Source organism: Triticum urartu, chromosome 1A (genome assembly GCF_056163025.1).
Source record: "Triticum urartu cultivar PI428250 chromosome 1A, HENAU_Tu73, whole genome shotgun sequence".
Taxonomy (NCBI): Eukaryota; Viridiplantae; Streptophyta; class Magnoliopsida; order Poales; family Poaceae; genus Triticum; species Triticum urartu.
In genome coordinates, this window is record NC_141873.1 from 275,604,585 (window position 1) to 275,628,815 (window position 24,231).

Below are 24,231 nucleotides of genomic sequence, written 5' to 3' on the forward strand. Positions count from 1 at the left end.
TAAACATCACATGCAATCAAAATATGTGACATGATATGGCCATCATCATCTTGTGCCTTTGATCTCCATCTCCAAAGCACCGTCATGATCTCCATCATCACCGGCTTGACACCTTGACCTCCATCGTAGCGTCGTTGTCATCTCACCAACTACTACTTCTACAACTATCGCTAATGCATAGTGATAAAGTAAAGCAATTCCATGATGATTGCATTTCATACAATAAAGCAACAACCATAAGGCTGCTGCTAGTTGCCGATAACTTTTACAAAACATGATCATCTCATACAACAACGTATATCACATCATGTCTTGACCATATCACATCACAACAAGCCATGCAAAAACAAGTTAGACGTCCTCTACTTTGTTGTTGCAAGTTTTACGTGGCTGCTACAGCTTCTATTAAGAACCGTTCTTACCTACACATCAAAACCACAACGATTTTTCATCAAGTGTGTTGTTTTAACCTTCAACAAGGACCGGCCGTAGTCAAATTCGATTCAACTAAAGTTGGAGAAACAAACACCCACCGGCCACCTTTATGCAAAACAAGTTGCATGTTTGTCGATGGAACTGGTCTCATGAACGTGGTCATGTAAGGTTGGTCCGGGCCGCTTCATCCAACAATACAGCCGAATCAAAATAAGACGTTGGTGTAAGCAGTATGACTATTATCGCCCACAACTCTTTGAGTTCTACTCGTGCATATCATCTACGCATAGACCTGGCTTGGATGTCAATGTTGGGGAACATAGCATGCAATTTCAAAAAAATTCCTATGATCATGCAAGATCTATCTAGGAGATGCATAGCAACGAGAGGGGGAGAGTGTGTCCACGTACCCCCGTAGACCAAAAGCGGAAGCGTTAGCTTAACGCGGTTGTTGTAATTGAACATCTTCGTGATCCAACCAATCAAGAACCGAACGTACGACACCTCCGAGTTCAGCACACGTTCAGCTCGATGACATCCCTCGAACTCTTGATCCAGCAAAGTGTCGAGGGAGAGTCTCGTCAGCACGACGACATGGTGACGGTGATGGTGATGTGATTCGCGCAGGGCTTCGCCTAAGCACTATGACAATATGACCGAAGGAGTAAACTGTGGAGGGGGCACCGCACATGGCTAAGGGAACAATTGATGTGCTTTGGGGTGCCCCTGCCAACGTATATAAAGGAGGAGAGGGAGGAGGCCGGCCCTAGGGGGCGCGCCAAGTGGGGGGGGGCAACCCACTAGTCGGCCCCCTTCCTTTCTTTTGGAGGGGGAAAGGGGAAGGAGAGGGAGAGGGAGAAGGAACAAGTTGGTATCAGAGCCTTCCCCGACCTTAGGAGCCCCCACTGCTTGATCGTTTTTAGCAGCCGAGTTGAGTCTAGAAAAAATGTTTTGAGTCATTTAGGAATTATATATCGGAGAGCTTAGGAATTCTTTTTACTCCCCAGTCCCCTCATCACTTTGGTAAGGCATCTTGACGTAGAGTTTTGACTCTTCTCTTCTCAAATTTCACTAAAAAAAATTTAGGATCACGCGGGTATCTTGGAATCGTTCCGATGGATTTGTGACGAGAACATTGTTCTTGGTGCCTCCTGTCATTTAGGGGTTATGGCAGTGTCCTGGGGAGTTGAGCTCCGAGGTGTTGTCGTCACAATTTTATCATTGCAGTTCTGGAATACCTGAGTTTAGTACGCCGACATCGAAAATCTCTTTTATGCAGTTGTTGGTGAGATAACCTCGATGCCACCCAGTACTGAGGCGGGAGTTCGGGAGTATTGCCATAACTTGTATAATGGATGCTTTTCGAAGGTTGAGGTAGACGATTTCCGAAGGTTTCTTGGTTATGTGTTGAAGGATGGATATAGCTGGATGTAGGATTTGCTAGTTTTGGGTGAGATATTATGCTTCCCCTGTATCCCCAACACCTGATTGCATAACCAGAAAGTTTTGGGAGTTTATAAGTGGGAATTCAAGTAGCTCTTAGGATATCTTTCCGACAGATGGATGATATGAAATTGGGGTTCGACGTCTAGTGGTCCGCCTATTCATGGTTAGTTTTATAGTGGTCTCGTTGTGTCTTAAAGAGTCCTTGGCTATGCCAACTCGGGGACGCTTCGTATGTCATGTGCACTGCCTTGTACATGATGGTGCTGTACGATTGAGCCCGTGTAGGCCCCACCACGAAAACTTCAGGCGAAATCTCTATCATATGTTTGTTCCGGCTTATTCTGCAAGCCAATCCTTTGTTTTTGTTTGGAGTTGTGGTATTCGAGTTGCTTCAATGTCAAGTGTTGATTCCATACCTTCCCCAAATGGTGTTCTCATACTCCGATGTGAATACTAATCCTTCTCGATAATCGAGATTGTTATGCCAATCTTTTTCTACCGGTGTGTCTCTCTTGAAGTGGATCCGATCACTTCAACATTCACAAGATCAATTATCAGTTCTTCTCAATGTTTTTTGCTTCATCCATCTCCAAATTGTCTTTGTTTTTTCCACCCTCCCTCCCTTTGTTTTTCTTCAAGGACCCAGATTTCTTATTCAAGTATCCTTTATATTCTTGTAAAGTCTCTCCATTCTTTTCCTTCAATGTTCTTATCCGGTGATTCTCAGGAAGATGCTAACGAAGCTTCAAGTTCGTCTCTCACCACTCGTTTTCTTCTCCGGTAGTTTCAAGTCAAGCTTTGTGGATCATATCCTTTTTCCTTGTTTCAAATACCTTTTCTTACCGGTGCACCTCTTTATCATTCACCTCTCGCTATTCATTTGTTCTGGAGTGCTAAAGATATCTCAAAAGATTTGTGTTCCCATTAGCAATCAGTCCAAGATCTTACGAGGATGTTATCTCATTCAAGTCATTTATTTCAACCGGCGCAATCTATCTTCTAAATCGTTCAACGGTGGTTCTTTTGAGTGGGCCCTAACCCATAGGTCTTTTCCCAGGATCTTACCTGACTCTTCTTATTTTCCCGGAGCTATCCTAAATTGTTTCCAAGTTTGACGTAAGAATGAATTATCATCAGCCATATGTATTTCTTCAAGATCTTTCAAATTCTTTTCATCGTTAGCTCAACCTTCCCATTCTTCATTCCGGAGTGCCTCAATAATTCGTGGTGGTGTTTCTCGTCGTCATTCTCAGATTTTTAAGACCGAAGAAGAATTTTCCTCCATATCTTGCTCCATTCTCTTCAAGATTCATGGGTCTAGCTTGATGCTATCCTCTCATAATTGTTTTCGATTGCGAGAATTCTTTTCACCCATCCGGAGCAATTCAGGAGTCTTTTCAGTTTGATTCTCCGCAGCCCATCATCTCAGAATTATTCTTTCTAGTTTTCAGTTCTCTTTCTTTAAATCTTACCGGTGTTTCGTTCAAGTGATCTCTAATCGGCTCGTGACCTCTTCGTTCTCATGTATCTAAATCCTCTCAAGCATCTTCGTTCATTTTATAATTCTTCCCGGTGTTTCTTTATCTTCTCTTTGTTCATTTTCAATGCTTACAGTGGTTCGTTCAAGATTTTTTTTCTTCTTTCTTATCATATCAATTCATTCGTTGTTTCCTAATTCTACCGGTGGTTCGTCGAAGACCTTCTTAAGTTTGTGCTTTATCTATCTTAATCCTTTCTACGAGAATAAGTAATATGCCAAATCCATTGTTTGTCATCAATTTAAATTGGTGAAGGATAAGCATGATGTAATTCTTATTCTTGTTTCATCGAGTGAACTCAATTCCTTATCCCGGAGGTTCATGAAAATTCTTGTTTCCAATTGTTCATCTTCTCTTTTTCCCGGAGGTCCAAGCTCTAATTATCACGGAGATCCATCTAAATCATTGCAAGGATTCACCTTGTGTTTTCAATTTCTCTTTCTTTTCATTCCTTTGTTACCGGAGTTCTTCATGGAGGCTCAACATGGTGTTTCATCAAGGATTTCATTCCTTCTCGAAGTTTTCATCGAGATTCATTTCTAGGGAGCTCAAGCATTCTTCATCTTGCTATCCGGAGTGCAATTCTTTCTACCGTATCATTGGAGGTGGTATTATGTCATTCTTGATAATTTGAGCTCATGTTTCATGATTCACATATTGTTAAGAATGAGGTATTTTAAATCCATCAACCTATTCGTTGGAATTATCTTGGGTTATATTTCACCTAGAGCGTTCCCTAAGGATTGTTCTTACCTATGGTGCTCATAAATGACCCAAGTTCTTCTTTCATCCTTCCGGTGAAATAAGTTTCTTGTCTCCTTGCTCATACCAATCCAATTCTTTTCCCGTGAGTGGCAGGTTGTCACCTCACAATTTGAGATGTATTCCATAAGACCATATCAAGCTTATTCTTTTCGTTGTTGGTTTTTTCCAACAACTCCGTTCGACCCTTGTCCTAAGGATACCTTATCAAGCTCTTTGTAGCAGAAGTTGGCATTTTCTTCTCCATTATTTTCATTCAATTATCTATCTTCTATTTCTTTCTTCCGGAGGCATTGTGATGTTGCTCTCTTCAACCCATATTCTTGTTTTGTCAGGATCGTGTTCTTTTCTTGGTTTATCCATTTAACCGGAGTGTTGTGTCCCTTTGCTCAAGCTCTTTCATTTTATCAAGCCTTGCATCTCGTTTCAACCGGAGTGCTGTCTAAGATCTTTCTTACCCCTTGTTCCATTCATTCAATAGTTCCAGAGGCAGTATGTTGTGATTTCATCAAGTATCTTCTCATATTACCATGTTCTTATTCAACTCCTTTTTCTTTTCAATCGGAGTGCTGCCCGAAGTTGTTCTTCCTTGTTCCTCTTTTCTACCGGAGTGTTTTCAACTCCGTTCATCTTCGTTGTATTCTTTTCTCAAAATGGCGTAACCTCTCAAGGTTCTTTGGTTTCGCTCGTTTGTCAAAGAAGCAACTTAGTTTTACCTCTTCTCTTTTCTCTTATGTTTTCCCTCCGGTGCCATCCTAGATCTCGGGACGAGATCCTCTCGTAGTGGTGGAGTGTTGTGACGCCCCAAGACCGGAGCTTCAGATGCCTTCCAGGGTTTCCGGGTTTCGTCGTGTGATTTGTTTGGTTCTTTGCATTCATCATTGCATCATGTGCATTGCATAATGTCATCATGCCATCATGTCATTTCTTTTCTTAACTCAACTAAATAAATGGCATGGACCTTTGATCCATTTAAACCGAGGGAATTCACCTGGTGACTTCTCTTTATAACATACCCTCCCGATAGTAGGGAGCTATATTAAATATTCCATTTGTTGGAATTCACCGGAACACACTTGCAAATATAACCCCATGCCTTCTCTGCTTTGAGTTGATCTCCGAACCTTGCCCAATATTTCTTTTCCCTTTTACCGGGGCTCCTCCAAAAATCCGAACATTTTTGGACCTTCCTTTTACCAAGTCCCAGTTCAAACCCATTTGAATTAAATTCAAATGAGTTTGAATTTATATCTTTCAATCTTGTCGTTTCTATTTTTCTTGGGTCAAACTCATTTTTGTGAGTCCGGGAAATTTATCCGCGAGTCCAACTTCGTTACCTAACCCCCCCCTCTTTCTTTCTTTTTCTTCTCTTGTTTTCTGATAAAGAAAATAAGATGAGAGAGAGGGAGAGAGCCCAGCTAGGCCTCTCAGTAGCCATCCGTGACCTTCTAAGGCCCAGCCGGCGCCCTCCACACTGGGCCTCCAAGGCCCACTCCTTGCTAACCCTAGCCGCAGGTAAGGCCTCTGCTCGATCCCATGGGCTCCACCTCGTTTCCCTTCCGCCGCCACCAACCACGCACGCGCTCGCAACCCTCTCCTCGACCTCCCTCTCGATCTCCCACCAGCGCTCGCCTCTACCATGGACCTCCCCAGCGAGGCCCATCCGCGTCATCCGCCCTGGCCTCCTGCGCTCGTGCCGGACCACGACGCACCGCTGTCATCATGCACCTCCAATTGTCGTAGCTTTTGACGCCAAGTCCAACGACCACTGAACAGGGAACAATGCCAAGTACCACGACAGACCGCCAAGTACCCCTTCGAATCCTTCAAGACCGTCAAGTGAACGACTACCATCGCTCCAAGATCCGAACGGCTACGACAACAAGAACATCTACGGAACGCTTACGACTACACGATGAACCGCCAAGGCCGGCTACAACCCTTGTACCACTACTATCGCCAAGTACCACGACGACCAAAGCATAGTACCTCTACATTTGCCATGTACATCGACCGTCACCGAAGACCCGTGTAGCACTAACGCCAAGTTCCCCTACCGTCCCCTCGGAAACATCGAATGCGTCAAGTCCTTCTCCGAGACATGTACCACTACTTCCTCTACCGTCGCGAGAACGCCTACTTCCACTACGTCCCATCAAACCCAAACCGTCTCGTTTGCATGCTTCGAAGGTATAACCTCGAGACGACGTCCTTGAGCGAATGCTTGCGATTTTTGAGATGCTCGTGTTTGCACCTTGTCCAAATTGTCACTCGTTTCCTTGTCGCCAACTTGTGGGACACCCAGAATCCGGGATCACCCCACCATCTCTAGCATGTTCCGAACATCCGCACCCTTGCTTCCTTTGCACCGGTATCTCCATGAGCTACCAGAACCAATATGGTGCCGTGGCATCATTTTCGGATTCGTCGTCGTGGCACCCTTTCTTTCCACCACGATGCCAAATGCTTCATAATGCTCTTATCTATTTTTTTAATAATAATTGCATAAACTTGTTGATGTCATCCGCATCATGATAACAACAATTAATATGTTTAAATTGTTGTTTGCTTTAGATTACTAATGCATATGGGGATTTACCAGATTTGTTGTTTGTTATATCCGGCCCCATTTAGATGGTTTAAATGGTATAGTTTTGTTATGCTTCACCTCTTGCCATGCTTAACAACATTTAATATTGTTGAGTACCTAACCGGGAGAGAACTAAATAATTGACGTGGTGTTTCGTCAATATGCAACTCGTTGCATATTGAGCTCCACTTAATTTGTAGTGTTGTTTGTGCACTTTGCCATGCCATGCTTCATTAAATCGGACATGCATCATACTTGTTTGTGCTTCATGCCATGTTTATGTGATGGTTGTTTACTATGTTGTGTGCTTCTTTCCGGTGTTGCTTCTTCGGGTTGGTTCCGATAACGTCGCGTTTGTGAGGAACCGTTCGACTACATCCGTTTATCTTCTTCATGGACTCGTTCTTCTTCCTTGCGGGATTTCAGGCAAGATGATCATACCCTCGAAATCACTTCTATGTTTGCTTGCTAGATGCTCGCTCTTTTGCTATGCCTATGCTGCGATACCTACCACTTGCTTATCATGCCTCCTATATTGTTGAACCAAGCCTCTAACCCACCTTGTCCTAGCAAACCGTTGTTTGGCTATGTTACCGCTTTGCTCAGCCCCTCTTATAGCGTTGATAGTTGTAGGTGAAGTTTGAAGTTTGTTCCTTGTTGGAACATGGAGATGTTGTTCCTTGTTGGAACATGGAGATGTTGTTCCTTGTTGGAACGTTGTTTACTTGTTGGGATATCACAATATATCTCATTTAATTAATGCATCTATATACTTGGTAAAGGGTGGAAGGCTCGGCCTTTTGCCTAATGTTTTGTTCCACTCTTGCCGCCCTAGTTTCCGTCATATCGGTGTTATGTTCCCGGATTTTGCGTTCCTTACGCGGTTGGGTGATAATGGGAACCTCTTGACAGTTCGCCTTGAATAAAGCTCTTCCAGCAATGCCCAACCTTGGTTTTACCATTTGCCACCTAGCCTCTTTTTCCCTTGGGTTTCCGGAGCCCGAGGGTCATCTTATTTAAACCCCCCTGGGCCAGTGCTCCTCTGAGTGTTGGTCCAACCGAGCGATGTCCGGGGCTACCAGGGGCAACTCTGGGCTGGCCTACCCGACGTCTGGCTCATCTGAGTGTGCCCTGAGAACGAGATATGTGCAGCTCCTATCGGGATTTGTCGGCACATTCGGGCGGTGTTGCTGGTTTAGTTTTACCTTGTCGAAATGTATTATAACCGGGATTCCGAGTCTGATCAGGTCTTCCCGCTAGAAGGAATATCCTTCGTTGACCGTGAGAGCTTGTCATGGGCTAAGTTGGGACTCCCCTGCAGGGATTTGAACTTTCGAAAGCCGTGCCCGCGGTTATGGGCAGATGGGAATTTGTTAATGTCCGGTTGTAGATAACTTGAACCTTAACTTAATTAAAATGAATCAACTGTGTGAGTTACCGTGATGGTCTCTTCTCGGCGGAGTCCGGGAAGAGAACACGGTGTTGGAGTAATGCTTGCCGCATGTTGTTCTCTAGTTATTCGATCGTGCATTGCCTTCTCTTCTCGCTCTCATTTGCGAATAGGGTAGCCACCATATATGCTAGTCGCTTGCTGCAGCTCCACATATTTACCTTGCCTTACCTATAAGCTTAAATAGTCTTGATCGTGAGGGTGCGAGATTGCTGAGTCCCTGTGGCTCACAGATTACTTCCAAACCAGATGCAGGGCCTGATGACTCCGTTCCAGATGACGCGCTTGAGCTCAAGTGGGAGTTCGACGAGGACTCACGCCGTTACTACGTGTCTTTCCCTGATGACCAGTAGTGGTGCCCAGTTGAGGCGATCGGGACTGTGTCGCATGTTGGGTTGATCTTTTATTTTGGCACCATAGTCGGGCCATGAGTGATTGGATGATGTAATGCTATTTATGTTCTTTGATTGACGTGGCGAGTGTAAGCCAACTATGTACCTTCCCCTTTATTATCTATATTACATGGGATGTTGTGAAGATTTCCTTACTTGCGACATTGCTTTCAATGCGGTTATGCCTCTAAGTCGTGCTTCGACACATAGGAGATATAGCCGCATCGAGGGCGTAACATGCCCCCTCCCCTTGTCCAATTTGGACTGCCCATGGGGGGTGCGCCACCCCTTGTGGGCTGCCCTCTCTCTCCCCTATGGCCCATGTTGGCCCATTACTTTCCCCGGGGGGTTCCGGTAACCCCTCGGTACTCCGATAAATATCCGAACCACTCAGAAACCATTTTGGTGTCCGAATACCATCATCCAATATATCAATCTTTACCTCTCGACCATTTCGGGACTCCTCATCATGTCCGTGATCTCATCCGGGACTCCGAACAATCTTCGGTCACCAAAACACATAACTCATAATACAAATTGTCATCGAACGTTAAGCGTGCGGACTCTATGGGTTCGAGAACTATGTAGACATGAGCGAGACACATCTCTGATCAATAAACAACAGAGGAAGCTGTATGCCCATATTGGTTCCTACATATTCTACAGATATCTTTATCGGTCAAACCGCAATGGCAACATACATTATTCCCTTTGTCATCGGTATGTTACTTGCCCAAGAACCGATCGCCGGTATCCTCATACCTAGTTCAATCTCGTTACCGACAAGTCTCTTTACTCGTTCCGTAATGCATCATCTTGTAACTAACTCATTAGTCACATTGCTTGCAAGGCTTATCATGATGTGCATTACTGAGAAGGCCTAGAGATACCTCTCCGATACTCGGAGTGACAAATCCTAATCTCAATCTATGCCAACCCAACAAACACCTTCGGAGACACTTGTAGAGCATATTTATAACCACCCAGTTACATTGTGACGTTTGATAGCACACAAGGTGTTCCTCCGGTATTCGGGAGTTGCATAATCTCATAGTCAAAGGAATATGTATAAGTCATGAAGAAAGAAATAGCAATAAAACTTAATGATCATTATGCTAAGCTAATGGATGGGACTTGTCCATCACATCATTCTCCTAATGATGTGATCCCATTCATCAAATGACAACACATGTATATGGTTAGGAAACTTAACTATCTTTTATTAACGAGCTAGTCAAGTAGAGGCATACTAGGGACACTTTGTTTCGTCTATGTATTCACACATGTATCAAGTTTCCGGTCAATAGAATTCTAGCATGAATAATAAACATTTATCATGATATAAGGAAATATGAATAAGAACTTTATTATTGCCTCTAGGGCATATTTCCTTCAGTTGCTAATTAGGAATCGAGTGTGCATCATAATAATCTCATAAGCATCATGTCTCTTCTAAATTGAAAATTGAAAAATAGGATAATTCCAACCCTCATGTTTTAAAAGTTTTAAACCCTAAAACATTTCCAAATGTGCCACAAGTGCCCCAACACTAAGATTGTGGCATGGACTTGATGTTGGGAAATGTTGCATGGAAAACAAAAAAAATTCTACGCACACGCAAGAACCATCCATGGAGATGCATAGCAATGAGAGGGGAGTGTGTGTCTACGTACCCTCATAGACCATAAGCGGAAGCGTTTAGTAACGCGGTTGATGTAGTCGAACTTCTTCGCGATCCGACCAATCAAGTACAGAACGTACGACACATCCGCGTTCAGCACACGTTCAGCTCGGTGATGTTCTTGCCTTCTTGATCCAGCAAGATGGGCAAAGTAGTAGATGAGTTCCGGTAGCACGACGGCATGGTGACGGTGGTGGTGATGCTATCTCTGTAGGGCTTCGCCTAAGCACTCTGAAAATATGATCGAGGGACAAAACTGTGGAGAGGGGCGCCGCCCACGGTTAAGAGATTGTTGTGGTTATGTGTGGTGCCCCCTCCCACATATATATAGGTGGGGGAGAGAGTAGGTAGCCAGGAGGCGCCCCAAGGAGGCCTAATCCTCCTTGCGCTCCTGCCCTAGACGCGCCCCGTCCTTATTTGTGCGCGGGAGGAAGGCATGGGGAGGTGCCCCCCTTTCCTTTCTCTCATGTGGAGGGAAAGGCAGGAGGGGGCAACTGTCCCCCTTTCCTTCCCCTAGGGCTGGCGCCCAAGGAGAGGGGCACGCCAGTCCCCTTGTAGGCTGGTGTGTCCCTCCCCTTGGCCCATTAGGCCCATAGACCTCCCGGGGGTGTCTGGAACCCCTTCCGACGATCTCATGACTACCCGGTGCACTCTGAGACTCTTCTGGTGTCCAAATAGTATCTTCCTATATATCAATCTTTACCTTTGGACCATTTCGGAGCTCCTCGTCATGTACGTGATCTCATCTGGGACACTGAACAACATTCGGTCAGAAAATCATATAACTCATATAACACTATATCATCAACGAACGTTAAGCGTGCGGACCCTACGGGTTTGAGAACTCTGTAGACATGATCGAGACACCTCTCCGGTCAATAACCAATAGCGGAACCTGGATGCCCATATTGATTCCTACATATTCTATGAAGATCTTTATCGATCAAACCTTATGACAACATACGTAATTCCCTTTGTTTGTCGGTATGTTGCTTGCCCGAGATTCGATTGTCGGTATCTTCATACCTAGCTCAATCTTGTTACTGGCAAGTCTCTTTAATCATTTCATAATACATCATCTCATAACTAACTCCTTAGTCACTTTGCTTGCAGCCTTCTTATGATGTGTATTATCAAGAGGGCCCCGAGATACCTCTCCGATACTCGGAGTGACAAATCCTAATCTCGATCCATGCCAACTCAACAGACACCTTCGGAGATACCTGTAGAGCATCTTTATGATCACCCAGTTATGTTGTGACGTTTGATAGCACACAAGGTATTCCTTTGGTATCCGGCAGTTGCATGATCTCATAGTCGAAGGAATATGTATTTGACATTAAGAAAACATTAGCAATAAACTGAATGATCATATGTTAAGCTAACAGATGGGTCTTTTCCATCACATCATTCTCCTAATGATGTGATCCCATTATCGAATGATAACTCATGTATATGGTTAGGAACCTTAACCATCTTTGATCAATGAGCTAGTCTAGTAGAGGCTCACTAGGGACACGGTATTTGTTTATGTATCCACAAATGTATTTAAGTTTCCGGTCAATACAATTCTAGCATGAATAATAAACCTTTATGATGATTAAGGAAATATAATAACAACCATTTTATTATTGCCTCTAGGGCATATTTCCATCAATTCATATATATGTATATGGATGAACCTCGAAATATCACATGGATTATAATGGTTTAAATCCTAAAACCCTTGTTAGAAAGTCCAATTTAAATAAAATGATATAATTTGTTCTATTTAAATTGAGGGACTTTCACTTGGTGGAATCTCTTCAAAACCTATATCTGGCCTTCCAATATTATTAGGAAGCTACCAAAATTATTCCACGATTTTTTGAATCACCGTGAACACGTTTAGTTCAACCCCCAAATAAACATAGGGTTTGTATCCAAATAAAATATAAATATAAGCCCAAAAATGTTGAATATTTTTTGTGTGGCTTGGTTTTGGAGCAAAGAGGTTACGCAAAAAATGCAAATAAGTTTGACAATGTTTGACACCTCAGCTAATTTAAAACAGGAGCAAGTTAATAATAATGTCTACTACCTAAAAGAAGAATAAGGTTTCCTCTCCTATAAAAATGGTTGACTCGTCCATCTTTGTCCGCCCCTTCGTACTCCTCGCCTCCTCCTGGGCTTGGTTTTTTTCACTATTGTGACTACGGTTTATTTACCAAAATGCTTTTCTACTCAACTCTATATCCTCTGTCCACATCTCTCTCACCCCATTTACCATTGTCTGCCACTGGAGTGATGACCCGATCATGCGGATCGAGCGGGAGTGGTTGCATCTCTGGCAGGACAGGGTTTGGACGGTTGATAATCCCCAAGTGCAAGGAATTGATACGTCCATTTTGCATCATGCTTTTATATCGATATTTATTGCATTATGGACTGTTATTTCACTTTATCTCACAATACTTATGGCTATTCTCTCTTATTTTACAAGGTTTACATAAGGAGGGAGAATGCCAGCAGCTGGAATTCTGGGCTGGAAGAGGAGCAAATATTAGAGACCTATTCTGCGCAACTCCAAAAGTCCTGAAACTCCATGGAACATCTTAAAATAAATAAAGAAAATTCCACGCCAAAGATGAAGGCCAGGGGGCCCACACCCTGCTCACGAGGGTGGGGGCACCCCCCTAGGGCGCGCCCCCTACCTCGTGGGCCCCCTAGTGGCTCTCCGACGTCCATCTTCTCCTATATGAACTCTTTCGATGAGAAAAAAATAAGAAGGAACTTTTCGGGACGAGACTCCGCCGCCATGAGGCGGAACCAATCTAGAGCTCCGGTAGAGCTGTTCTGCCGGGGATACTTCCCTCCGGGAGGGGGAAATCATCACCATCGTCATCACCAACGCTCCTCTCATCGGGAGAGGGCAATCTCCATCAACATCTTCACCAGCACCATCTCATCTCCAAACCCTAGTTCATCTCTTGTATCCAATTCTTGTCTCAAAGTCCGGGATTGGTGCTAGTAGGTTGCTAGTAGTGTTGATTACTCCTTGTAGTTGATGCTAGTTGGTTTATTTGGTGGAAGATCATATGTTCATATCCTATATGCATATTATTACCCCTCTGATTATGAACATGAATATGCTTTGTGAGTAATTACGTTTGTTCCTGAGGACAAGGGAGAAGTCTTGCTATTAGTAGTCATGTGAATTTGGTATTCGTTTGATATTTTGATAAGATGTATGTTGTCTAGCCTCTAGTGGTGTTATGTGAACGTCGACTACATAACACTTCACCATTATTTGGGCCTAGAGGAAGGCATTGGGAAGTAACAAGTAGATGATGGGTTGCTAGAGTGACAGAAGCTTAAACCCTAGTTTATGTGTTGCTTCGTAAGGGGCTGATTTGGATCCATATGTTTCATGCTATGGTTAGGTTTACCTTAATACTTTCGTTGTAGTTGCGGATGCTTGCAATAGAGGTTAATCATAAGTGGGATGCTTGTTCAAGTAAGAACAACACCCAAGCACCGGTCCACCCACATATCAAATTATCAAAGTATCGAACGCGAATCATATGAACATGATGAAAACTAGCTTGACGATATTCCCATGTGTCCTCGGGAGCGCTTTTCCTATTATAAGAGTTTGTTCCAGCTTGTCCTTTGCTACAAAAAGGATTGGGCCACCTTGCTGCACTTTATTTACTTTTGTTACTTGTTGCTTGTTACGATTTATCTTATCACAAAACTATCTGTTACCACTTATTTTAGTACTTGCAGAGAATACCTTGCTGAAAACCTCTGCAAGTAAGATGATATACAGCATACATATACAACAATCATACCATAGGCTAGATTCTAGGGTTTAGCCTCCTTGATCTCGTGGTAGATCTACTCTTGTACTACCCATGTCATCAATATTAATCAAGCAGGACGTAGGGTTTTACCTCCATCAAGAGGGCCCGAACCTGGGTAAAACATCGTGTCCCCTGCCTCCTGTTACCATCCACCTTAGACGCACAGTTCGGGACCCCCTACCCGAGATCCACCGGTTTTGACACCGACATTGGTGCTTTCATTGAGAGTTCCGCTGTGTGATCGACAAAAGGATCGATGGCTCGCCTGCAGATCAACTGCGACTTCGGCATCTTCGTCACCAGCTCGACTTGTCACCTTGGTTCGACCAAGAACTGCGCTCCGTGTTCGGATCACCATGTTCGGACGAGGGCCTTCATCAACACCAACTCCGATCTCTATCAAGATCATGGAGGAATCGTCCATGGAGCTCGGGGGCTCAACATCAACATTGCCCTCGGGCGACCGTGCTGTTTTTCCAGACAGCGAACGTGTATCCACCGCCACCGCCTCCTCGAGCGTCTCTTTAACGATCGCTTCAGTGGAATTGTGCGGAATCGAGTCTACAACAACCCTGGAAAATTTCCTCGAGTTCCGATGGAGGAATCTCCGGCAATCTATGATATATCGGAGCCCTGTCAAATCTGGATGGGAATCTGGACGAGTTTAGGGCGTGGTGTCCAGCTTCTAGCTCGGACGTCCTTTGAAAGATCCAACCGTTGATCGGCTGCGGAATTCCTATATCTACCACCTCTCAAAATTTCAGCACGATCCGACCATCCAAACTCCGGGAACCTTCCGATTAGTGCATCACTTTTTGGATCTGTTTTCTGCGCGAAAACGAATCCGACCCAAGTTCGTCTTTTTTATGAACAGGATTTTGGACATCCCTTTTGAAGGAAGTTTTGTATGGGGTATTGTGTTTTGTTTCTGAACACATCCCACTAACTTTAAGATCTTTGGAACATGATCTTCAACATCATGCTGGTGTCAAACCAGTCCGGCAATATTGCTCCACGGCTGCCGACCTGCGCTAGACACGTCGTCACTTTGTTGAGCCGAGCTCAACTTCTTCGGATCATCATCTCGGCAAGCCGAACAAGAGTCCGGCATCGCGAAGGATAAATCATCACCAACATCGCCGTCCCACGGATTACACGGAGCGGGCATACCGGCATCACCGCACGGTCGCTTCATCAAGCCGGCATCGACCACGTCACGACCTGCATCGACAAGGCCGCACTATTGCTTCTTCAAGCTGGTGTCCATCACGCCGACCTACTTCGACTCATCGGCTGACATCGAGGCTTCGACATCTCGGCTGGACCGGGGGCTTCGCCATCTCTTCATCAATCTACTCCGGACACTTCGGCATCACTAGCCGACCAGCTCCGTCACGTTAGTTGGGCCGAGGGCTTTGCCTCGGCGAGTCAACCTTTACCAGCATTGCCATGCCGTCGTTTTATCGCCCATCAGGCAATGGGTGTGCAGAGCGGGTCCCAATTTTAGGAATCACCTTCCTTCAGATTGCTACAACAAATAAACCAGGTGCTATTAATCCCAGTATTTTTTGCTTGTTTGGGTTCATTTTTCCCAATGAATTATTACTCTGGTTTGTCCATCATATGTACACAGGTCTATCAAATGGTGGCCGCATTGACGATAGTCGCATGGTGGTTCGGTCAGTTTCCGTACATAGTCCGGCGAACGCCGCATCCGGAGCTTGGACCGACCTGCGAATTCAGGCTTTGCCACGCCTTCACCGCATCACGCCGATGCCCTGCATCGACATTAACTTCGGCGCCAGGCCATATTTCTTTTATTACTCACTTTGCATAAATTATTTATTATGAAACAATTTTTTTAATTATCATTATTACTATTATCTCCGGTTTGCACTATTTTTTGTGCACAGGAAAATGATCCGGGGACTTCAGCGTCACTCTGCCGGTCTGCATTGACCGTGCTATGTCACCACTTCGTTGTGTCGAGCTCTCCGCTCCGCCACCTCGGGACCGGCTAGGGGGATGGAACCTTGCCCCGCATCAAGCTCGGACTGCATCATCAATACCGAACACATTAGCCAGCTAAGTCGCTTTCATGCTCAAAGCTTTAATTTCTAACTTGTGTTCGGTTCGACCAAGCATTATACTTTTTTGGAAAAAAGTTGCTTGTAAAAAATTTTCCTTGTCCAAACTTTGTTTGTGACACACAAATTCAAGGACCCAATTCACTTGGGGGCTTCCTTTATGAAGCTTTTCCTGTTGCATATGATTATACTTGTACGGCTTCGTTCCTTGTTCGTGTATTACGCTACAATATGCACCACATTGACTTAAGCGATTTGCAAGCTCGGTTGCCTCGCTCCTGTGTTTACCCCTATGTTCCCGATTGTTCGGCTAGGGAGTAAAGGGAGCACCTCTGCGATTGTCATGATCGGGTCACCCGAGCCGGACCTCAGACTGGGTGAAGCCAAAAGCTAGCGCTCTTATAGTTATTCAATGATGGTCGGCACACAACGGAACTCATGAGTACAAAAAATCTATTGCACAAGTCTCATAATAATAATGAGCACCGAAGAAAGGTATCGGTGGGGGTACTATTTTCTTCGAAGATGCTTCTTACTCTTCGCAGTAATATAGCATAAGTTCCCTGAGCGCGCTTTGTCTGTTACAGCCTTATGGCCTGATTGCCTGGTTATTGGAAACACCATCGATATTCTCAACCGATGGAGTACATAACACTTTTCGGTCCTTAACCGAAGAGGGAGAAGCCGACGGTCGGTTAAGACACGTTTAAAGTTTGGTTGAACATAGATATGATATAAGTACTTCGGTACATGCAATCATTCTTCTACCCAAGTCACTTGGGGGCTCTTAAGTTTATTTGAGCCATTTTATAATAAGTGTTCTTCTTCTCAGTCGTTGCAAAGTTCTATTATTATTATTTATCACTCCTTTTTTCGACGCGAGTGTGCGGTCACTAGCCGGGGAGCCTAATTTCTCTCTCAAAGCCGCTAGAGTTTAGTTTGCTAAACTGGCCTAATGAGAAGTACTCCACCCTCGGGATAGGAGGTTGAAGCCGTAGGCTGACCCGCTCGAAGTCTTGAGATAGGATGTGTCATGTTAAAGGACGACAGAAGCACTTCTTTTTTCTAAGACCAATTTTCGGATTGGCACCGAACACTTGATCTTGTTCGGACGTCATGTTTTTACTGACGTTTCTTGGTTTTCCAAGCTTTTTGGCACTTTTAAACTATTTGTGCTTTTCTAGCATTAGTCTCGCAGTGCAACGCCGGACACCTTTAGGGATTCGGCAAAAACATTCTCAGATATTGCTATATATGCATCGGTTTCGAATTGTGTCTTCGGTCAATAGTTGGGTTGCCCGGCTCCTGCACTTGCTTCCTACGTTCCGTTTTGTTCGGCTAGGCGTGCAAAGGGAGAACCACGATTGTGCTTCCAGCTCACACGGTTAAGCACCTTAGTGGAGAAAGCCGAAAACTGACTGTCACAATAAGCGTAAACTGGTCAGCGATCCGATGACTATGACGGGCCATTCATAACATTGGCCGAAGTGTTTACGGCTTGACCTCGACTGTCGCCGAACACTACCGGGGGCTATTAACTGGCCTCCCAAACTAAATCCTCGATATTTTGCTCTTACATTCGAGCTGAGGTTTCATGATCATGCTTAGCATGACAACCCAAAGAAAGAAACCGATAGCGGGACTATTTTCTTTGGAATACATTTCTTCTGTTAAACAGTAATATAACTCTCTGCGTACCTTTGTTTATAAAACCGTATGGCCAGATTGCCTTGTTTGTTGTAAATCTTTGCCCTCATAAAGGTTTTATAAAGTAGGACAGACACTCCTCGGCTACTGGCCGAGGAGGTGGAAGCCGATGGTCGGTTAACAAAGTTTTGTACAATGCGGATCTGAGCATTAATGACGTAAAGCACTTGGATACATAGAGTCATTACACATAATTTGTGATTTTACTATGGATATTGATCCTTAATTCGCCACCCGTGCCCGCATTAAGGCTCGGGGGCTACTGGGCTTCGGGCTTATTATTTACAAATATTAAAGGGGCACATCGATCCCCTGATCTGGTGTTGCCACCCGACCAGTGTCTCGGGGGCTACTGCATTGCTTGTCCAATGCAGAAAATTTTATGTGCAATATAGTTTCCGAGGAGATTTTGATCCTCAGGTTGATCGGCCGCACCCAACCTGAGTCTCGAGGACTGAGCATGCTGCTTTTAGTGACCCAAAGTATTCTGCCGAGCTTGGACTTGATCCTCAGGCCGATTTTGCAAATCAACCTGAGTCTCAGCGGCTACTAGGATCAGCGGTCTTACGTCATCCTTCAGGTGCATCTTGGGTTTTAGACCGATACACACCTTGAGGGCTACTGGCTATATATCTCGGCAGAGAATAAATTGCACCAATAAAAAATATTCACAAAAATCGGCCCACATTCGGGGTGGTGCACCACCTCGGAAGCAGTCTAGCATAAAGCTCGGGCGCTAGTGGCTGGCTCCGTAGAGGGCATTTCCGGCGTTAAGCTCGGCTAAACTCCTTCAAACTTTTTTGAACCAAGGTGATATGACACCTCAGATATAGTCCGGCGTTGGAGCTCGGATACATAGTCCGGCGTTGGAGCTCGGATACATTCCGGCGTTAGAGCTGGGAAGCGGTCCGGCATTGGTGCTCGGCTGCAAAAGATACCTCGAATACAGTCCGGCGTTAGAGCTCGGACGCAAGAGGACACTGCCTCCCGGGAACAACTTCAAACCCGAGGTGTGGCATAAAAATAATAAGGCATTGATAAAGGCCGGAAACTTAAAGGGGCTCCTCGGATACCCGACGTGTAAACTCGCCGAATGCATTTCGGTGATCCTCAAGATCGAAGATGAGAAGATTTGTTGAACCAGTTTTCAAGACCGTCAACCGAAGATGAAGAACAGTTTGGAAGAATCGAGGAGCGTCCCTAACTTGAAGAGCGGTTCAGGGGGCTACTAACGGTGTCCTGGACTAGGGGGTACTCATCACATCGTCTCCCGATCAGTTGGATTGGGCCGAGGACCCCCATGGCCGCATACTCATGGGCCAGTTCGGACAGCTGCCGCATACAAGGAAGATTCCACAAGACTTGGCGATCAAGACAAGGACTCCACCCCACCGGCGTATTCGGCTAGGACTCTTGTTAGCCTAGGCCTCTGGTGCATTATATAAACCGAGGCCGGGCTAGTCGATAGATGATATACAGCATACATATACAACAATCATACCATAGGCTAGATTCTAGGGTTTAGCCTCCTTGATCTCGTGGTAGATCTACTCTTGTACTACCCATCATCAATATTAATCAAGCAGGACGTAGGGTTTTACCTCCATCAAGAGGGCCCGAACCTGGGTAAAACATGGTGTCCCCTGCCTCCTGTTACCATCCACCTTAGACGCACAGTTCGGGACCCCCTACCCGAGATCCGCCAGTTTTGACACCGACAAGATGCATCAAGCTATACAGGGATGGAATGGAGCAAGGGCTTGGGAAGAATTCAAGAAGACTCTGATAAGGTCCCGTCTTATCTAGAAGCACCATGATACCCCAAGAAATAAACCTTGTGCCTGCAAGATTTGCGGAGAAATAGGACACACCCAGGAGGAACACAAGGATGGATGCCCTCATTGTGAGGAGAAACACCCAGCTGAGGAATGCCAAACTAGTCAGGTGACTTGTTTCTTGTGTGAAGGAACCACCCACTACCCATCTCAGTGTCACATTTACCCCACGGTGCAACAAACTATTCAGAAGCAGGAAGAAGGAATGAAAGAAGCCCTCTGAGAAGTTATGAAGGAACCTATGATTAAGGAAAGTGTTAAAGACCCTGATGGAGAAAGCCTCAACAGATTTTACGCCAATGCATGTTATTCATGTGGAGAAGAAGGACATTTTTCATAGTATTGCACCAAGGAAAGAAAAGAGTATTTGGGATACTTCTCGACAGAAGCAGTGGAGTTTGATCCACAGGGAATAGGATGTTTGATCAGAACGAAGAAAACCAGGAACAGAAAACAAAGACACTCTCAGAACAACCCAATTTCTGCAAAGAGGGACAAGAGTCATATTACTTGTTTTGAATGTAAGGACGTCGGGCATTATGTCAATGATTGTCTCGAAAGGAAGCAAGGAACTCAAGGAGCAGGCACCATCACCAAGAAGCCTCGAGACATGCCGGAAGTTATTTGTTTTCGTTGCAAGGAAGCATGACATTTTGCTAGGGATTGTTCAAATCATGAGAAAGCTGGAGCTGAGTAGTGGAGATGTTGATATCAGTAATAAGGGAAGTATGGAAAACACTTTTTTCATGAGAATGTGGGGTTGAGTTATGTAATAGATTACTTAGAGATTGTAATAATTCATGACTCAATAAAGTTGACATGTCATATGCTGAAAGGCTTTAAGGAGTTGTTATGTTTTATCTTGGAAATTAATATTTTGGGTGAACATGGAAGAAAATGAGTTGTGATGCATAAACTGGATGTTGGAAATTGAGTTTGAAGTTTTGTTTGGATGATATGAATGTGTACCCAATGAGGTATGTATCTTATTCTGAGCACCATTTTTGTTTTACAACTGCAGATGACGACCCTTTATGAGTCTTTCCTCAAGGGACCGGAAATGATCATGACCCTGACTAGTGATTAGGATTACCCAAAGATCCTGAAGGACATGATGAAGCATATTCATCTTGAAGGAGATGCAGTCTACAAGGGTTATCCTTTCATGGAGAATGGAGTTGAGTTTTGGTACGTGGAGTTACACCTCCACCATGTGAAGGGAGTTTGCCCAAAGACTATGGGTCAATACTTTTTCATTTCTCGAGTACCACGAGCAACATTCTTCGACTCTGTTCGTGAAGCTGCTTTAGAAGCCATACATCAGATTGGAGAAATACTTGAAGCAAGACTTCGTCACACTCAGGAATACCTGAGAGAGGTACATGCAGAGATGATGGAGATGAAGCTCAAGGCCACCACGATGAAGCGGAAGATCGATGATTTCAAGGATTACCTCGAACAATTCCAGTGGGATTGAAGCATCTTCAAGTAGGGCAAATGAATAAAGATGGAAGTAATGCTTGACCATACCAAACTATGAGGATGGCAACATTTGTAATAAAGTACTTTTGGAATTTGAATTTTGAGTAGTGATTAAGGATGTAATACAGGATTTGATATGAAGAGAGTATGAATTATGGATGCACCAGTATAATTTATTTTTGTGGTAATACCCTGTGAGGACACCTGACCAATGGAAAGGAAAATGTATTTCACAGAGTGGAGTTTGGACAAAATGAGTTGGAGTTTTTTTGTTTATGATGGTTACCCCAAGAGTATGAAGGAATGAAGTACTATTGGATTTAATGGAGATGTAATTTTGGAATATGGAACAATAGTAACTCCAAGGATGAGTTAAAGATATACAAGTATTGAAGTGGGCCATAACCCACAGGACCCAGGATTTAAAAGGAACAAGCACAACCTTGCTGTAGGAAGAAATTATGGAAGAAGTTGTGATTTCATCAGCAGACGTTCCATAGGAGGTTACGTAAACCCGAGAGTTGTGAAGAAACGATAGAGGTTTTGTTTGGCTTGCAGGACATACAGATTATTTACCTGAACGCAGATCGTGGAGAAGAGAAGTTCTGCAATGCTTGTGAGTATGCCCAAGTGTTAGAATACGTGATTCGATGTCTGCATATGTAGTAATGGTTCAAGTACGGGATGGATTGGCCCCCCATACCGGAGACTCCTATGATGAACTATCATATGTTGATGGAGAATCAGAGAGCCATGAAAACCTTAGAAGAGTGTCGACGCAATAAGACATAAAGCCATAGAATGGTAGGACGATGGAACCCTATATAGGCAACCGTTGCCAACCGTAGGACATACTGTGAGATTTCAACCCCAACCATTTTTCCTGCAGGAGAAACTAGAAATTGGTGGCCACCATGAGATATCAATATTTTTTTAGTATTGGCGACAGAACTGTCAGCTAAGAAGACCCAGTCTTGGAAGAACCTTACAAAGATAAAAAGGACACAAGATGTTGACGAAAAAAAGGTTATGCCCCTAACAGAAGAGCCCTAGTGTAGGAGTCATACCGAAGATGTGAGAAGATCGACACCGTCAACCTAAAGGATGGAGTACATGAGTTCTGTCGGAACCATAACCCTACTTTTAAGTGTGGTAGCACACTAGACCATTCCGATCAATGGAATCCCTAGAATACCCCCAAACCCTAACCCTTTTCTTGCTAGCCTCTTCGAATCTCGAGGACGAGATTCATTTTAAGTGTGGTAGGTTTGTAACATCCCAAAATTCTAATTTTTTGGAATGTTATATAAAATAAATAACTTTGATTGTTTGTTTGATTGTGAGTGATTGATTGTGTGAAATTGAGTGAAATTTGAAACCTTTTGAAAGTTGAGTGAGAGGGAATGGAATGACTTTCCCAAACTTTCACTTTGCATTGTGATCTCCATGAATTCAAATTCTTTTCAAATGCAAAACCCTAGAGTGAAGATGACATGACTTCTTCCATTTAAAATGAAAAGGGTTTACAAAAATATTTGAAGTTTCATTTGCAAATGATTCAAATCAGAAACTTTATGCGGCTCAATGAGTTTCATGAGAAAAGATAAGATGACTTCTTCAAAACTTGCAGAAAGAGTGTTGGAAGTTTCAAAGAATCATTTTGGAGTTATTTGAATTTTTAGTCAAATTATTTCTCCCCAAAATAAATAAATAAATGGAAATAAGGTTAAAATGATTCCCTACAATAGAAAAAATGGAGAAAAATGGATTCGAAATCATTTTGGTATTTTAAAATAATTTTATTTGCATTTTTAGTGCAACAGTAGCACAGTTTGCTTTATCTAAATTTTTCTGGATTTTATATGTACCTGAAAATATGTTCATTATTTAGGATTTATATTTTTTGAAAATTTTGATATATTATATGCCTATATAAAAATGTGTTTTTATTTGTTTTGTTTCTTTTGTCATTGTTTTTTTCTCTAAAAAAACAAAGCTGCGTCCGCCAGGCATGCCAACCGGCCCACCCAGCAGGCCAGGCGAGACCATAGCCCGAACAGCGCCAGCCGGCCCACCTCCACACCTCTCGCGCCCGAAGGCGTTTCTCGGTCGCTCGACCCCTCACTCTCCTCCCGCTACCGCTGACGCATGGACCCCACTGCCCGATTCGCCTCGCCCACGTCTTCTTCTTCCTCCTCCCGCAAGCCATGCAGGGCATCACCGCCTCCGGAATCCCGAACTTCTCGGGATCGCGATCTCCCGATTCGCCCCCTCCTCCAAGGAACCCCCCTATATATACCCCTACTCCTCGTCCGTTTCCACCCTAAAGCCGCCCCGAACCCCTCTCCATCGCCTGCAATCCCTCGCCAGAACCCGAGCGCCGCCGCGCACCATTATCGCCCTAGCTTACCACTACGACCACCTCATCGCCGTCCGAACCCACCACCGAACCCCCTCGCTCGCCCGCACCTCCCCGTGCCCTCGCCCTCGCCAGAAACCCATCGGAGCACCACCAACGTCGACCACCCGACGCCATCTCCGCCTCGACCTCACCGCCGTTCGACTCCGTCATCTCCAAAGCCGCTACCGACCACCGTTGAGCTCTCCATCCAGCGCCTCGTCGTCTGGTGCTCTTCCCCGACGCGAACGACCACGGGAGCATCGCCACCATCGACCACAGCCACCACCGCCATCACCGGAGTTCCACCGCATCCGCTGTGAGCTCTCCTTCTCTCCTCCCCGTCCGATCTTAATCTGACGGTGTAGATTAGATCCCGCGAACAGTTAGGTTTATTTTTGTTAGATCGGGTTTTAGTCACGGTTTTTCTTCGGTTTAGATCTAACCGACCGATCGGGTTAGTTTATTTGATCGCCCGTACGTGTTTTAGTTAGGAATCGACCGAGCGCAGTTTAGCGTCGGATCGCACATCATTCGGCCCAGTAGCGCCCGTTAGTTTTTTTTGTTATTTTTGTTTCTGTTT